The 17,557-nt window shown below is 40.6% G+C and overlaps 1 protein-coding gene across 1 annotated transcript in view; it reads left to right on the forward strand.

Moving 5' to 3' along the window:
- Positions 1-13,475: 13,475 nt before the first annotated feature.
- nup54 (nucleoporin 54) overlaps positions 13,476-17,557 on the forward strand; it is an 83,500-nt gene continuing 79,418 nt past the window's right edge. Inside the window, exon 1 of the mRNA XM_069925497.1 lies at positions 13,476-13,589. The gene's annotated coding sequence lies outside the window, so the exon portion shown is untranslated. The remainder of the gene's footprint in view (positions 13,590-17,557) is intronic.

Here is a 17,557-nt window from a genome sequence, read left to right on the forward strand (position 1 = left end):
GTACAGTTTCCTGAGTGCACTTCATTTTACTCTAGAACATGGATGATTGTTTGATGACACAAGCAGTGTTGCTTTAGGCTGAGTTTTTGAGAATGAGCCTGCTGGAGGAGAAATGTGCTTCACAGTTTGTATCAGTTCATAATAATAACCACTTACAGCACAGAACAGGCCAGTTCGGCCCCACTAGTCCATGCCGTAGCAAATCCCCACCCTCCTAGTCCCACTGACTACCACCCGGTCCATGCCCCTCTAGTCCCCTCCTATTCATGTAACGATCTAGTCTTTCCTTAAATGTAACCAATGATCCCGCCTCGACCACGTCTGCCGGAAGCTCATTCCACATCCCCATCACCCTCTGCGTAAAGAAATTTCCCCTCATGTTCCCCTTATAATTTTCCCCCGTCAGTCTTAAACCATGTCCTCTAGTTTGAATCTCCCCTTTTCTTAATTGAAAAAGCCTATCCACATTTACTCTCTGTCCCTTTTAAAATCTTAAACACCTCTATCAAGTCCCCTTTCAATCTTCTACGCTCCAGAGAAAAAAGCCCCAGTCTGCACAACCTTTCCCTGTAACTCAGACCCTGAAATCCTGTCAACATTCTCGTGAACCTTCTCTGCACTCTCTCTATTTTGTTTATATCTTTCCTATAATTTGGTGACCAAAACTGTACTCCAAATTTGGCCTCACCAATGCCTTGTACAATTTCATCATAACCTCCCTACTCTTGAATTCAATACTCCAATTTATGAAGGCCAACATTCCAAATGCCTTCTTCACCACACCATCTACCTGAGTATCAGCCTTGAGGGTACTATTTACCATAACTCCTAAATCCCTTTGTTGCTCTGCACTCCTCAATTGTCTACCATTCAATGTATATGACCTATTTAAATTTGCCTTTCCAAAATGTAACACCTCACATTTATCTGTATTAAATTCCATCAGCCATTTCTCAGCCCACACCTCTAGCCTTCCTAAATCACCTTTTAATCTACGGTAATCTACCTCACTGTCCACAACACCACCAATCTTTGTGTCATCCGCAAACTTGCTTATCCAATTCTCCACCCCTACATCCAGATCGTTAATATATATAACAAATAATAGTGGACCCAGGACCGAACCCTGAGGAACTCCACTAGTCACCGGCCTCCAATTGGACAAACAATTTTCTACCACTACTCTCTGACACCTCCCATCCAACCACTGCTGAATCCATTTCACTACCTCTTTATTTGTACCTAATGCCTCCACCTTTCTTCCTAACCTCCTGTGGGGAACTTTGTCAAAAGCTTTACTAAAGTCCAAATAGACAACATCCACAGCTTTCCCTTCATCAACCTTTTTTGTAACCCCCTCGAAAAACTCAATCAGGTTTGTCAAGCATGATCTACCCCTGACAAAACCATGCTGATTACTCCCTATCAATCCCTGTACCTCCAAAAATTTGTAAATAGCATCCCTCAGAACACTTTCTATCAACTTGCCCACCACAGACGTCAGACTTACAGGCCTATAATTCCCAGGTTTGCATTTGGACCCTTTCTTAAACAGAGGAACCACATGCGCCACCCTCCAATCCTTTGGCACCACCCCCGTGGCCAGTGACATCCTAAATATCTCTGTTAATGGCCTCACTATCTGTCCACTAGCCTCCCTGAGTGTCCTAGGGAATATTTTGTCCGGTCTGGGAGATTTATCCACCTTTATTTTTTTAACACAGCCATCACTACTTCCTCAGTTATCCTTATATGCTTCATGACCTCCCCACTATTTTTCTTTACTTCAACTGGTTCAACATTTTTTTTCCCTAGTGAATACCGAGGCAAAGAAATCATTCAAAATTTCCCCCATTTCCTCAGACTTCTCACTCAGCCTACCCTCGCTATATACAAGGGGTCCAATTTTATCCCTCACTAATCTTTTACTTTTAATGTACCTATAGAAACCCTTTGGATTTATTTTTACTCTGTCTGCCAAAGCCTCTTCGTGCCTTTTTTTGGCCTTTCTAATTTCTTTCTTAAGATTCCTTCTACACTCCTTTTAGTCCTCCTTCAAACTCTCAGCTCCCTGCTCTTTATACCTCTTGTACACCTCCCTTTTTCTCCTAACCAAATTTCCAATATTCCTCGAAAACCAAGCTTCCCTATGACTTCCAGCCTTTCCTTTGATCCACACTGGGACATAACTACTCTGTACCCTCAAAATTTCTTTTTTGAATATCCTCCATTTTTCATTTACATCCTTACCTGAAAATATCCTGTCCCACTCAATACTCCCCAAATCCCTCCTTATTCCTTCGAAATTTACTCTTTTCCAATCCAGAACCTCAACTTTAGGCCTCTCCTTGCTCTTCCCTAAAACTACCCTAAAACTACAGTTGTTACAGTTGAATCTATATTTTTATGACCAACTCTAGTTCATAGATAATAATGCCCTATATTCTTCTGACAAATTATGAATGATTCACATTTAATAAAAGTATTTACTGGTCTGCAAATATGGGAAGAAGAATAGAGAAAAAAAAATTATCCAATAAGACTATGATTAAGATCAAAGCTTGTGGGCTCTATCCTTTACCTTGTAACCTCTTCAAGTTGGCAGTCCTGCAGTGTCTGCTCCAAGATGGAGTTAAATAGAAACTCTTCAGATTCTGGTGTTAAGTGTAATACACAAATCTTCTTGAGAAATTCAGTAGGTCGCCCCATTTCTGCAAATATTAAATATCTTTAATATTTTGTAAATTTAAATGTTACTAGCTATCAGAACTCTTTCTGACATTACCACATGATAGTTATAGAAGTTTGTGTGATTCTATTGTTCAATCTAACCTTTTTGTAAACTTTGGTTTATTTCATGATAATTCTAAAGCTATGGTTCTTTTCTTTCCCCCCCCCCCTCTACCCCCATCCCAGCACACTATATTGAAAATGAACATTAATTTACCTGTAGAATTTGCAAATGCACCAAAATTTTTGCTTTCTACAGCCACACTAGTACGCAAGTTGAACCAACTATGGTAGTATACATTATATTATCACAATAAGCCAAGACAGAAAAAAAGAGGTAAATATAAAAGGAGAGATAAATATTCACAGTTGTAGTTAGTGCAAGAAAAAAAAAGTGGCTTTCAATTTTGCAAACAGATCTTCAATATCTGTCCTCTTTTGGTGGGTTCCTGTCACATTTCTGACCATTGTGAAGCTGAACTTAATGTGTCTATATAGGCCAAATACTGGGTATACAATTTTGTGTAAACTCCCTGCTGTCTGGAATTGCCTGTCCCTGCAAGTGTATTAGATAAATATTTGAAAGGCCAAGGTATTGACAATTCTGGGGAACTAGTACAGAGGCATTGGGGCCAGCATACATCACTCATGATTATATTGAATGACACACAAACTTTGGGAAGGGATGTCAGGTGGCCTACTCTTGTCATCCCTCCCCTCCTACTCTTGTTCAGATGTTTGCTGACATTTTTCCATACCTAGATGAAGGGCTCAAGCCCAAAATGTTGGTTGTATTTTTATCTTTGCTTTATAAAGCACACTGCTTGACTTGCTAAGTTTCTCCAGCATTATGCTTTTCCTGGGAATTGTAGTCCAGTGAGTCTTGCATTAGGGACAGGATTTATGAGCATTTAGAGAAGTCTTGGGGATGATCAGCATGGCTTGTAAGAGTCAGGTTGTGCCTCTTGGGCATAAGGTTTTTGGAAGTGACAAAATAAATTGGAGGTAGGGTTGTGGATTTTGTGTATATGGTGTTTCTTGAGAAGTTTGACAAGGTCTCCCTGGTAGGCTCATTCAGAAAGTCATGGGATCGTGCATCGTTGGCTGCTTAGATTCTGAATTGGCTTGTATGTAGAAGGTAGATGGAATGTATTGGGCCTGGCTTTCAGTGACCAATGACATTCCCCGGGGATCTGTTCTGGGACCCCCGCTATTTGTGATTTTTCTAAATAACTTGGAAAAAGAAGTGGAAGGGTGGGTCAATAAGTTTGCAGAACTCAACCTAATTAAAATGGATGGATTTCCCCCCACCCCCCAGATGGGAAAGGACAGAGCAGGTTGGAACATTGACCAGAGTAGTTTAGAAGGCATTTGCTAGTCGGTGGATTGAGTGCAAGAGCTGTAAAGTAATGTTGTAGCTCTACAAGGCTCTGGTTAGACCACACTTGGAGTATTGCATTCAGTTCTGGGTGCCTCATTTACAGGAAAGATGTTTTAGAGAGAGTGCGGAAGAGACTTGCCAGGATCTTGCCTGGATTGGAGAACATCTGGAAATAAGCAGCCTTGCCTGACTTCAGACTCAATGGGGAAGCTATCTGGTTCCCACCCACTGTTTTGGACTGCACTATGGATGTCAGTGTGGAGCAGCTTAATCTAATTCTTGATTCCCTCCCCAAAGCCCAATTTGGAGAACACATCCATCATGTACATGTTCCAAGCTAACCAGTCAGGTGTCCATCCCCCTGGTATCCCTGAGCAATGCAAGGCTGCCAGAAATCTTCCTGACTGGAACCATAGCAGGTTTGATTTGGGTGGATCACCTCCTCCCAGGGCAGACTTGACTCAATTGGCAATGGCCTTGGACAAGATCTTGTAGTCAATGTTTAACAATGATACGTGTCTTCCATTCCTGATCTCCTCCTCCTCTCCCTTGAAGATGTCTTTCCTCATGGATACCGACTAACTGCCTGCCAGGAGTGTAGTATTGCATGCTTGCAGCAGGTCTGGGCCCACCCAGTCCCATAGAGCCATGTATAACTCAGCTGGAAAGTCGTTGGTTCCAAGAATCTTACTTTACCCAAAGAAACGTTTGAGGTTCAACAGATCCTCCAGGGACAGGTGGTTTCGGGAGGCCATTCTGTCCAAAGCCTTTGTGTTGTACAGTTCAGTATAAAAGGATTTACAGATGCTCTGCTTGCCCGTCCATGGGTAAGAAAGAAGATCTTGGAGCTCCGTCTGTAAACCATCTGTAGAAGTGTGAGCACATCTCATCCTGCGCCACTGAGAAGATTCTGGATCAGATGTTGAAGTCTTGCTGGCTCTTCACCACTCGGAGTTTCTCCCTCATAACCATCCCTCTTAACTGCAAAAGGAGGAGTTGCTGCAGGTCAGTTTGGAGTTGGCTCTATTCAGTTTCCTCTGCCTTTGTCTTGCTATCCAAACACCTTTTGAGGATAAAGAACTTCTTGATGTTCTCCTTAATCATTTCCCACCAGGTAACTGGGGAATCAAAAAAGGATTTCACGGCTCTCCATCCAGCGTACTCCTTTAGGTTTTCCATATTCTCTGGGATCAGCAGCATCACGTTCAGCTTCCTTGTTCCCCAGCCTGCCTTCTGGTCCTCTTGAAGGTGACAGGAGGCACAAAAGATGCAGTGGTCAGAGAACCCCACTGGTATAACATCGGTAGTTCTGATTGCATTGGCCTTCAACACAAAAATGAAGTCTATCCGAGACTGGGTTGAGCTGTTCAATCCGGCTTGCTCCTCCTGCAGGCTTTTTGAAGGCATTGAAAAGCTGTGCGTCCTTTACTGTCTCCATTAGGGGTCTGGAGGAGCTCTTCAATCTGCTTTCAGCATCACCAGATTGTCCAGCCACATTGATGATGTGGTTAAATTCACTGGCTAGAAAGATCAGCCTGGATGTTAACAACAGTAGAAGTTGCTGAAAGACAGCCAGCCTTTGCATGGGTAAGGAGTAAATGTTGATCAGCTGTAGAGGGGTGTCACTGTACTTTACATCCACCATGAGGAGACATCCCTCAACTACCCCCCTTCCCCATCCCTGGTTCTCCTTTCCTCTAGCTCTGTCTCCTTTCCTTCAGGACTGCATTTGCGGAGCCACCCCTGTCCCTGATCAATTCTCACCTTTCCTCAACAATCCTCTTATACATATCCCATTGTCAGCTTTTGTATGTTGGCCTGTGCTCCCTTCTCCTCCAGCCCTTTCATTCAGGTGCCTGTCTGCTTTTTGCTCATACTTTGAAGAGATCAGGCCCAAAATGGCTATATATCTCCCATGGACACTGCAAGCCCCTGCTGAGTTTCTTCACCACGTGTTTTATGCTTTATCAGGTTTGAGGTCTTGAACATAACCAAGATTGAACTAGTCTCAGTAGTTGCTCAGGAGAATGCTGATGACGTGCAGGGAGGCCAAGCTCAGTCATCAGCTCGTTCACTAGAGCATACTCGGCTCAATACACAACTTTACAAAACTCCTTTGCTAGCCTGTCTCTAAAATGAAAAGGTCACCAACTTGAAATATTAACTATACAGCTCTCTCCACAGGTACATCCTTATATTAATTCTATTTAAAATAAGAGGATCCCACATTTCTGTAACGACTTTTCTAATCTCAGAATGTACCAAATTATTTTCCACCTAAGTAAATATTATTGAAATGTTGCTGTAGGTGTAAGGTATTATTAAATTTTAAAAGCTAGTATTATTTAATAAATTTTGGGCTGTATCAGAGAATTACCAACAGTTAGTGATTTTTCCATTATTTAAAATTAATAATAAGAAAAAGATATTGATCATCGTTTAGAAGGCACAACACCACCACTTCTTTCCTCAAATAGTCTAACATAGGTGTACTGTGAAAAAATATTCATTGTGGCCTGGTCTGGAGCTAAAGTGCCGAGGAACAGTTTTAGGACCATTCTTTTTCTTACCATTTATAAATTTGCTAGATTTGAATATAGTGGGGATCATTGTGTTGATGTTAGAAACCCTGTGTTAACAGAGACTTCAAGAGGACAAGTGGCCTCAAAATAGCATCACCTAGTTTATGCTGCAACTACCAACAATGCTATTTAATGAGCATTGGTGCAAATAAATGGACTTTGGGGTTTGCTGCATTATCTAAAATAATACCATTTTGAGTCAGGTGCAAACAAATTTGGACTTTAATAGTGACACGGCAAGTTGATTCAGTCGATGGAAAATGTAGGATGGATCAACTTGTCATGGGATTAATAGTCAGAAATTATGTATTTAAAAGAACTGGTAAAATAATTAACAGGAAAAAAAGAACTCTTCCCCCCACCTCGCCTCCCCAGCAAAGGCAATTAAGAGCTGGAGCACAGTAGCAGAAGTGTTCTTGGAATCAGATTCTGAAATAACTTTACTGAATGTGAACCAAATTGGAGGGTTGTGGAGGGGAGATGGGGGACAGAAGGTGTGTGTGAGGAACCAGGCTATGGAACTGCATTATAACATTCTTTTAAAGATCTGAATTGATAAACTGAATGGTCCCTCTTGGAGATTTCTTGATCTTGCTCTTTATTTTCAGTAAAAGCTACTTGACTGAATATGACAAATTAATTTATTCAATCGCAAAATGCTCCAATTTGATCACATTTTAACCAGCCCAGTTTTATAACCCTTCAAGTAACATAGTGATTAAAAAGTCAAATTTCTCTTCATGAATCAATTGGGCAGGCAATCAATATTTTAAAACAATAATGTTCTCAACCCTTTGGACTCTGTGTCCCCATTTTCTGGGATTAGTTTTAAACCCAACCATCAGCTGGATCATACTGGTGCTCGTTCTATGGTTTACCCATGGACCCAGCCTGGAGTATATATTATGAAAGGTTAAAAATGGGTGGACCAATTATACATGCTACCATGCTACTTCATCCTGCCTTTTGAGCAATTATAACCAGAGCGATAATCGACAGGAAACAAGATTTTCCAGCCCATTGCCAGTTGTCCTTCAAACAGCTTGTATTCACAGCACCTGTTCATTGGTTCGATCCTGCATGCTAATCAGGTGAATGTCCCAACACATCTGATAAATACTCAAACTCAACTGTCAGCATGTGGACAGAACTGAGCACAGTATTTATGGTCACTGGTATATTTTTGACACTGCTGCATGATGGTAAATAACTTCTGTAACCATTCTTACATTTAAATCATGAAACATAAATCAGAATTTCTGCCTGTTTGCTGAAGGGAAAACAAACTTTCATCCTTCAAGATTCAATTTATTATATATGAAATTTCTTTTTGCTTGCTGCAAGACAGATAGATTCACCACCAGCAGAAAGTGCCTAAGTACCTCTTACATTTCTTAGTCAGAGGAAGAGAAGCAAAAGAGTCCCCCCAGAGTTCATAGATTCGCCTCCACCACTTCCACAGCCAATCTAAACCACTGGCAAAACAAGCTCCAAATCTGAACCTTCAACACAGTCAGGAATCCTTCATCACCCTTAGCACTCCCTCGCATCCTGGGTTCCAATACCTGGTGTCCCTCCAGCCAGTTCAAGCCAGTCTCCAGCAGGCGACATGAATACATGGTGCTTTAAAGTTGAGGCAAAACAGTTTCCGTTTGATCCTCTCCGAACCAGCCTCTTCAGATACAACTGAGACAGATGAATAAATCACATAAATGGTAAATAGTTGGCCCGGAGGGAGGTGCTGTGACATTAATGTGTACAAGTCTGGATTGAATCACTACTTGCTGCTTTCCTGTTCGATCATTAGAGCAGCATACATACATACGGAGTTTGACAGGATAGTGGTGAACCACAGAGCGAAACTGAGGTGAAGGATGGAAATCTGTTTAAAAGTATTGAAATAGTCAAATCCAGACATGTCCAAGTTTCATTATTCAAACACCAAGCAAGGAAATAAATAAAACACGAAAGTCTGCAAACACCTTGATTGAAGTAAAAGCATAATGCTGGAGAAACTTAGCACGTAAAAAAGTGCACTTTATTTAGCAAAGATTAAGATACACAACCAACATTTCAGGCTTGAGCCATTCAACAAGGCATAAGCAAAATGTAGGTAGGGACAAGAGGGAGGAGCTTATTAGAACTTTACAACACAGTATAGGTCCTTTGGCCCACAATGTTGTGCCGATCTATATAAATCTACTCTACAACAATCTGATCCTTTCTGACCTCACACTCATTACCCTCCATTTTTCTTAAAAATGCGTGCCTAAGAGTCTTTATCAGCATCCACCACTTAAAAAAAAATCTCAACTCTAGCATCTCCCCTTTCAGGACAAGAATAAACTCCACAAGTTCTTAACTCTGCCTGGGACATCACAGGCACTAGACTTCACTCCATTGAGGACATCTACAAGAGGTGGTGTCTTAAGAAAGCATCCTCTATCCTCATGGTCTCCCACCACCCAGGCCATGCTCTCTTCACACTGCTACCATTGGAAAAAGGTACAGGAGGCTAAAGATGAGCACTCAGCAGGACAAGGACAACTTCCTGCTGCCACCAGATTCCTAAATGATCAATGAAATCAAAGACACTGCCTTACTTTTGGTGCACTATTTTTATTAATAGTAATGTTATAAGTTAGTTATGATATGAATGTTTACACCCTGATGCTGTTGCAAAACACTGAGTTTTTGTGACTTATTCATAACAACAAATTCTGATTCTGAACAGGTGACTTCTGGTATTTGCTATTGTCTTATTTGTGATGCTGCATGGAGCCTTTGTTGAGTCATCAGGAAGGATTTTGGCACAAGAGGAGTGTTGTTGCCAGGCAGTGGATGCACTCTGGTCAAGACCTATTTGTACATGGATGACTTAGCAGTCTTCTGTTCAGACTCCCAATCGATCCACAGTTTGATCAGTATTTGCAGCCATTTTGAGTTTGCATTGGGTGCCAGGGTAAACTGGAAGAGCAAGGCAATGGTCCTCGGTAACTGCCCCGATCAGTCCGCTATCCCCTTATGGTCAGATCTGACTACCTGAAAGTTTTGGGGTTCTGGTTTGGAGGGCCTGTGGGTGTCAACAAGAATTGGTCAGAGCGAATCGAAAAAGTCCACCAGAAATTGGGTCAATGAGCACGGTGCTCCCTCTCTAACATCAGGTGCAAAATGCTCTCTTTATTGTGGTGCAGGAGTGGCCCATCCCCTCTTCGCCACCTGAGCAGTCACCAGAACAATTTTCCAGTTCATATAGGGATCCATGCACAAGTTGCCAGACTGGGGGGGAAATGGCATATCCAATGTGGGCCTCATCCTGATGACCACCTTCATGTGTGACTGCATAGAACTGGAGTATGAGGGCACCAAATGCCACTCTCTGCTGAGGATCTACCTGTTCCAGGTGTTGTGAAAGATGAGCCTGACCCCATTGCTGTGTAGTGTCCCAGTCACTTGGACTTTGTCACAACACCTAACCTTTGTGGAAAAGTTTTTCCAGACCAACACCTTTGACTACATGACACCAATCCAAAGCCATCAGACAGTGGTCACCATGGAAAGTCCTGCAGACACTTGAGAGATGAGGACTCACTGGACCCTCTGGGGTGGTTTTCTCAGCAGACCAACCAGGTCATCTGGTGCAATGCTTCATCACCATTGCTCGCGAACAAGCACTGGGACTTGGCCTAGGTGGTGGTGAGAGGAGCCCTCCCAGTCACATCCTTCCTGTACAACTGAACGTCACTGACCACGCACATTATCCTCAAGATGACTGTAGTGGAGTGGAGACAGTTGCTCACCTCTTTGCTGAATGCAGGTTCACTAAGAGTATGTGGAGAAGAAGAATGCAAGGCTCCCCAGTAGCAGCACAACAGAGGACTCTGATCTACGGACTCTTCCCAGGGATGCACAGAGAGTTACATATCCAGAACTGCTGGAAGATGCACTTTGATCAGCCCAAAACCTGTTGGTCTTTCAGCACACACAGATGTTGGTGCTGGAATACTGGCACAGTCCAGGCTGCAGGAGTACATGCTGAGGGCGCACTGAGGCTTGGTGCAGCCAATCCTAGGGTTCTGTGGTGAAGGACCACAGTCTGGAATCTTTCTGTTACTGGGCATTGTTGGGATGAGACCAGAGGCGAAGCTCCTCAAATGGCAGGGTGGGGGGGGGGGGGGCAGGAGTGGGGGAGAGGAGGAAGGAAGAAGTAATGACAAGATGCCACAGTGGTACTAAAAGTGTAAATAGAAATGAATGTAACAATGGAGAGTGTTGGAAATGTATGGATATGAAACTAAAGGTAGGAAGAGAATTTGAATGGTTTTCCTTTTGTAAATAATTTATTGTGAATAAAGTCTATTTTTGTTAATAAAGATATATATATCTATTTACCTCCTATGGACTGAGCTCTGCTGAGTTTCTCCAGCACTTTTTAAAATCTTTTTACTACAATTACACCATCTGCAGACTTTCATGTTTCACTGATATCAAACCTGATTATTTTGGATAACAATGATCCCCTGCTCTCCAGACTCTTCTGAGACTTGAATGACTTACATCAGACACTTCAGAGCTTTTGGTAAAGTACTGTCATTCCTGTGTCTGCAAAATCCTGTGAATCTAATCATAGGATATGCCAACCAATGTCAATGTCCTCTCCCAACAATGAAGTACTAATTACACTCAGTCAGCTCTGTTGGGTAGATTCAAAGTTTTCTCAAAACATCCATGAGAAAAGTGCAAATTCCCAACTGACATGAAAATCAAATGTTCACTCAAAGTGGAATAGTACTGAGAATGCACACTCATCATAAATAGTGAAAGGAACACAACACCTTCCAACCTGCCAAGTCTTTCCTGCTCTATCATTGCCTTCATCGGCACCCCAACAATGATCTCTTCAGTAACCTCAAAAGCTGCAGAACTTAAGTGTAAGTAAATTATTCTTAATTCCTTTGAATCTCACAAATTTGCTTCCCAGGAATTATTTGTATTTTTCTTAGAGCAGATCATTAAAGAATATGTAGCAGGAATTTGAATTCTCAATTATTTAGACTCAGAGGGCACACCTCATTAACTGTCATCAGTAATAATTGTTTTTGGAACTATTATATGATTATAGAGCTGAATATAATAAGGTTTAAATTTTATGCTTCTGTTCTAAAGGCAACAGTACTGCCACTAAATTTACTTTTCTCTCTTTTTCAATCTTTTTATTGATTATATTATAGGTTAAAAATACATGAGAATAGGAGTACATAATCAAAAAGGGGAAAAAATCACTATATGACATCATATAACATACTGCATTACACAATTAAATATCTTCTCATCTCAAACTGAAATCTTTAAAAAAAATTGTTATCTAAGAAAAAAAAGACTGGGCAGCCTATCCTGATAATTTGTTAATAAAAATTAATTGTCTGGTCTTCTCCAACAAAGAGAAAAGAAATAAAATTAAATATAGTCTGGAAGGGAAAATAATTGTCATATGGAAATAATTTATAAACAGTCACTAAATCTCTTCAAATTTAAAAAGTATCAAATGTACAACTAATTTTCTCTAAACTTGAACATGACATAATTTGAGAGAACCATTAAGTCAAAGTAAGTGGATTAGAATCTTTCCATTTAAATAAGATACCTCTTCTAGCCAACAATGTAGAAAAGGTTACAACCCAATTTGTGGAAGTGCGAATTCATCCTACTTATGGAACTATAATTCCAAAAAGAGTAGTCAAGGTTAGGTTGCAAACTAATATCCAGTATAGCTGACAAAGTCTGAAAAATAGAAATCGAATACCTCTCCAATATAGACATAACAAAAACATACGAGTTAGAGAAGCAACTTCTGATTTACATCGATCACCAATAGGACTAACGTTAGAAAAAATACAGGCCAATTTGTCTTTTGACATATGAGCCCGATGTATCAGTTTAAACTGAATCCAAGAATGATGAGCACATTGAAGAGCTATTAACCAATCCAAAAATCTTCTCCCAGAATTCCTCTGGAACATGTATCAAAGTTCCTCTTCCCAGGCCCTTTTAATTTTGTCATTAGAATTTGATTGCAATCTTAATAATATAAATTACCTATTAAACCCTTCTGAGAAGGGTTCAAATGAAAAAGGTTGAACGAAATTCAGTTGGTACAATGTTGGAAAGTTGAGCAGTATTCAGAAAATTTCTAATTTGGAAGTATCTAAAAAAATGTCACCTATATTTATTGGATAATTGTCCAAAAGATATGAAACTACTATCTATAAACAAATCTGAAAAAGAGAGACTCCTTTAACTTTTCAAAAAGAGAAGGCTTGATCAATTATAGACAGATGAAAAAAATAAGAGAAATGGTACTAGATAAAATAAAAATTTTCAAGTCAAAGAACTTCTGAAATTGAAACCAAATCCATAATGTATGTTTAAGTGTTGGGTTGAAGGTATGCCTATTAATCTTGGAAAGTGAAAAAGGAAGAGCTGCTCCCAATAAAGAGGCTACTGAATACCTCTGCACGGAATTCAATTCCAAATCTACCCAATAAGGACTTTCATATTTATTGAGTAAATCTTGAAAATAATATAGTGGTGTGGCGACCCACTTATGAGCAAGCAAACTGGCTCCCAAAATGGTGGACATACTGTGCAAAATATGGGAAATTGACCTGCACCCAACATGGGTTTTTAATCTGTGCTGATTATGTCACTTCCTGACTATGTGACAGAAGCAATGATGTATATAAGCCCAGCATGCAACACCAGAGTGTCAGTCTTGCAATAGATGGCACAGCATATACATCAACTCAATAACATGTACACTGACGTCTCTAGAAGCTCAGTATAGAATACTTCACTACAGCGGATGTTAACTGCCCAATAATAGAGTCTATGATTAGGTAAAGCCATACCACCATCTTTCTTCATTTTCTGCAGATAGAATTTACTCAATCTGGCATTTGTTTTATTCCAAATATAAGAAGATATTTTGGAGTCAATATTATCAAAAAAGGATTTTGAAATTAAAAACTGCGCTGCTTAAAATAAATACAAAAATGTTGATAAGATTATCATCTTTTTAACATTTTAATATGACCTATTAAAGATAAAGCCAATGGAGACCATTTAGAAAGATTTTTTCACATAATCTATCAAAGGAAGAAGGTTAAATTTATTGAGATATTTTTATGTTTTGGTAATTTTAACCCCAAGGTAGGTAAAATTATCTTTAACCTCTCTAAATGTGTGTGATTATAAACAGATACATGTATGTTTATTGGAAATAATTTTCTCTTATAAAGATTCAATTTATATCCAGAGAAACTATCAAATTGGGAAAGCAAAGATAACATTGGAGGAATAGATTTCTCAGGATCTGAAATATGTACTAAATGATCATCTTAATTTACTCTTACACGTTGTAAAATTATTATTTCAGGACCTGTGAACTTATATACTACTTTCAAGTTTTACTTCTCATTTAACAATTCTTTCTTTGACTTGGCTTCACGGACGAAGATTTATGGAGGGGAATGTCTACGTCTGCTGCAGGCTCGTTGGTGACTGACAAGTCCGATGTGGGACAGGCAGGCACGGTTGCAGCGGTTGCAAGGGAAAATTGGTTGGTTGGGGTTGGGTGTTGGGTTTTTCCTCCTTTGTCTTTTGTCAGTGAGGAGGGCTCTGTGGTCTTCAAAGGAGGTTGATGCCCGCCGAACTATGAGGTGCCAAGATGCACAGTTGGAGGCGATATCAGCCCACTGGTGGTGGTCAATGTGGCAGGCACCAAGAGTTTTCTGTAAGCAGTCCTTGTACCTCTTCTTTGGTGCACCTCTGTCTCGGTGGCCAGTGGAGAGCTCGCCATAGAACACGATCTTGGGAAGGCGATGGTCCTCCATTCTGGAGATGTGACCCACCCAACGCAGTTGGGTCTTCAGCAGCATGGATTCGATGCTTGCGGACTCTGCCAGCTCGAGTACTTCAATGTTGGTGATGAAGTCATTCCAATGAATGTTGAGGATGGAGCGGAGACAGCGCTGATGGAAGCTTTCTAGGAGCCGTAGGTGATGCCGGTAGAGGACCCATGATTCGGAGCCGAACAGGAGCGTGGGTATGACAACAGCTCTGTACATGCTGATCTTTGGGTGTTTCTTCAGGTGGTTGTTTTTCCAGACTCTTTTGTGAAGTCTTCCAAAGGCGCTATCTATTTGTCTTGGCGTGTCTGTTGTCTATCTCTTTGTCGATCCTTGCATCAGATGAAATGGTGCAGCCGAGGTAGGTAAACTGGTTGACCGTTTTGAGTTCTGTGTGCCCGATGGAGATGTGGGGGTCTGGTAGTCATGGTGGGGAGCTGGCTGATGGAGGACCTCAGTTTTCTTCAGGCTGACTTCCAGGCCAAACATTTTGGCAGTTTCCGCAAAACAGGACGTGAAGCGCTGGAGAGCTGGCTCTGAATGGACAACTAAAGCAGCATCGTCTGCAAAGAGTAGTTCACGGACAAGTTGCTCTTTTGTCTTGGTGTGAGCTTGCAGGCGCCTCAGATTGAAGAGACTGCCATCCGTGCGGTACCGGATTTAAACAGCGTCTTCATTGTTGAGGTCTTTCATGGCTTGTTTCAGCATCATGCTGAAGAAGATAGTAAAGGAAAGGCTGAATCGGGGGAGTCACATGATGGAGTAGTGGCCGGACGGTGAACTCCAGCCCTCTCCAGAAAAGTCGGGAAAAACAAAGGAAAACACAAAGGCACAGAAATAAAAGTTACAGAAAAGTGAGTATAAAGGTGGAAAGAAGATGGCGACAAAAAAAGAAAAATCGAAAGCAACGGTAAGAAGAGAGGAAGAGAAGACAAAGGAGGAAAAAGGTGAAGGCCTTACCTGTCCGAAGAGGCCCGCTGCGGAGAGAGAAACCCGCTCCCTCAGGTCGGTAAATAATGGACTACAAAAATGGCTCGCTGAGCCGAGTAAAAGTGCGCAACCGCGCATGCGCGAGGAATTGCGCATGCGCGATGCGAATGAAAAGAAACACACCGACGGGAGGGGGGACCAGCTGGGGAGTCGATCTCCACAGCCGGCAACGACAGCTGCAGAACACCTGCAGCAAGAAGAGACCACAGAAGACAATAGAAACAAGAAAGAAGAGAAGGAAAGGGCAACAAAGAAACAACAGATGGCCAACCCAGAGGAAGAAGAAGAGGAAGAGGAAGAGTACAGTGAAATAGAAGAAGAAAAGAAAGGCAAGATAAAGAAGGTACTTTCTCTTATTAAAGGATACATGGAGTCATTTAAAGAATGGCAAACACAGGAATTTAATGATTTAAGAAAAAGAATAAACAACACAGAAGAGAAAATGAATAAAATAGAGATGACCTTAACAGAAATGGGAAAGAAAATGGACAAGATGGAAGAGCGGGCAGTAGCAGCAGAAATGGAGGTAGAAGACTTAAAAAAGAAATTGGAGGAATCTAATAAAAAAACTAAAGAGACACAAGAACTACTAGCTCAAAAAATAGATATAATGGAAAATTATAACAGAAGAAATAACATAAAGATAGTGGGCCTTAAGGAAGATGAAGAAGGCAAGAATATGAGGGAGTTTATAAAAGAGTGGATCCCTAAGACCCTAGGATGTCCAGAACTACAGCAAGAAATGGAAATAGAAAGGGCACATAGAGTATTGGCCTCTAAACCACAACCACAACAAAAACCAAGACCTATTGTAGTAAAATTCCTAAGATATACTACAAGAGAAAAGATACTGGAGAAGACAATGGAAAAAGTAAGAGAGGGCAACAAACCACTGGAGTATAAAGGGCAAAAAATCTTCATTTATCCAGATATAAGTTTTGAACTCCTAAAGAAGAGAAAAGAGTTCAATACAGCAAAGGCGATTTTATGGAAGAAAGGGTATAAATTTATACTAAAGCATCCAGCGGTATTGAAAATATTTATTCCAGGACAACAAAACAGACTATTCTCGGATCCAGAAGAAGCACGAAAATTTGCAGAACAATTACAAAAATAGACTGAAGGATGAAGACGGGTAATGAGAGTAAAAATGATCACGATTGATATGTATGTGGGTAAAGACAAAAATAGACTGAGGGATGAAGACGGGTAATGAGAGTAAAAATGATCACGATTGATATGTATGCGGGTAAAGAGGTATAAGAGTGAATAGAGACAATGTGCATACGTGAATGTATCTGTACTTAGAGGAAAATATAGATAGTATAGACAAGAATTAATAAGGGAAGGTAATGGAATAGAGAGAATAAGGAGGGAATTAAAAGAGTGACCTTTGTGACATATGAAAAGTGAAATCTTTTCGGGGGGGCGGGGTGGGGGGAAATAGCGGTCACTGCAAAATCAGTTGACGCTTGCGAGTGGATTCGCAAATCCAAATGGAGAGGGGAGATGTGGTTGTCCGACAAGGGATAAAGGACAACTCAGGAGGGGAAGGGGAGATTGGGGATAAATAAGATAGAAATAGGAGAATAAGGAAAATGTTGGATGTTGTAGGAATGTTGTCTTATAAAGAGTTGAAAATAAGAAAACAGAAATGGAAAAGGAGGAAAGGTAATGATGGAAAAACGGAAAGAGAAGATAAACAAAATATAAAAGGGCTACGCTGAACTATATGACTTTAAATATTAATGGAATACATAACCAAATTAAAAGGAAGAAACTACTAAATTTAAATGAATAAATGTATTCCATTAGAAAAAATAACATATAGGTTAAGAAATAATATTGAAATATTCGAACAAGTATAGGAGCCTTACATTAAATACAATAGCGAAAACCTACCGGGGACAAACATTACCTAAGTTGATGGAAGGAGAAGGAAAGAAAAGAATGGACTCAGTAGAATT

The sequence above is a fragment of the Narcine bancroftii genome, chromosome 3 (assembly GCF_036971445.1).
Source record: "Narcine bancroftii isolate sNarBan1 chromosome 3, sNarBan1.hap1, whole genome shotgun sequence".
Taxonomy (NCBI): domain Eukaryota; kingdom Metazoa; phylum Chordata; class Chondrichthyes; order Torpediniformes; family Narcinidae; genus Narcine; species Narcine bancroftii.